Consider the following 1473-nt stretch of genomic DNA (forward strand, 5'->3'; position numbering starts at 1 on the left):
CCCCCCCCCCCCCAAGCTTAGGCTTTTGGCCTAGCTTGGTTGTTGATTAGAAGTCTGGATGGTAGTAGGGGTATTGAGGAGCGGGCATCCACTGATCCCACTACGGAGGCCCTTCCTCTACCTCTACAGTAGCCTGAGCATTTCGGTAGGCGATGATGTCCGCAGGCATGATTCTATATCCGCCTGTAGCAACAGAATCAAACAAAGCAGGAGCAGTCAACAGAATAATATCACGAGTTTCAATGCTAAAAACCAGGTTATATGGAATAGGAATATGAGGGGATTTATCATTAGTAAAATGGTGGTGATCCATGATGGCACGGTCTAGGTAAACCTTGGTCAGAGGGTAATCATGAGGGCGTATCTCAACCTCGAAGTGAGCCTCCAGACGAGTAGCATAAATCCCACCATGAATTTTACCCTTGGATTTATTAAGGTGGAGGCGACGATCCACAATTGCTCCCAAGCTATAAGTGTTGTCACCCTCTAATGCACGATGCAAAATAGCAAGTTCTGGTGAGCTGAGCGCTCCCACCTTCTCCCTCGCAAGCAAGCATTTTGCAATGAAAAGAGCAAAGTAATGAATAGCAGGAAAATGCAAGCCAGCGACAGTTCTAGCTGGCACCCCTCTCTCATCTCCCACTGTCAAAGTGTGATAAAAAGCCTCAAACTCAGCCAGCCTAGGCTCGACGAAGCTCCCATCAGAAGGGATCATGCATATGTTACAAAATTCAGTAAGTGGTATCTAATGGTTTTCTGCATATAAATCAAAGCTCACTTCAGGAGGATTATTCCTAGGCAGGAAAGTAAAGCTCTGAACAAAGATGTTTGTGAGGATTTGGTGCTGTCCACACTCATCTGTGATGAAGTCAGTGTGGACAGCATTAGCAGCATATTGCATGAGCTCCTGAAGGATTCCATCCTCATCCAGGAATGGGGTGTGCGGCCATTCACATGGCCGTACTTCTGCCAACCTCCAAGGATGGAGATCACTATCAGATGACTCCCCAATAATACCCTTGGAGTTCTTCTTAGAGCCAAACTTCCTAAAGATATTCATGGTTTTCCTATGAAAAAAATTCTGAAATTTATTAGCCCACAAAATTTTCTCAACAAAACTTCACAAAAATGATACCAGCAACTGCTACCTCTTGAGAATGCGTTGGTTTTCCCTTGAAGAGGAAAGGGTGATGCAGCAAAGTAGCGTAAGTATTTCCCTCAGTTTTGTGAACCAAGGTATCAATTCAGTAGGAGATAAAACGCAAGTCATCTAGTAGCTGCACAAACAATCAAGAACCATGCAACCAACGCGATAAAGGGGTTGTCAATCCCTTCACGGTCACTCGCAAAAGTGAGATCTGAGAAAGATAATAAGATAAATATTTTTGGTATTTTTTTGTATAGATTGGAATGTAAAGATTGCAAAATAGTAAACGAGATGCGATGTAAATAAAGAGATGCAATATAATAAGA

Source organism: Triticum dicoccoides, chromosome 1A, assembly GCF_002162155.2.
Source record: "Triticum dicoccoides isolate Atlit2015 ecotype Zavitan chromosome 1A, WEW_v2.0, whole genome shotgun sequence".
In the NCBI taxonomy this organism is placed as follows: domain Eukaryota; kingdom Viridiplantae; phylum Streptophyta; class Magnoliopsida; order Poales; family Poaceae; genus Triticum; species Triticum dicoccoides.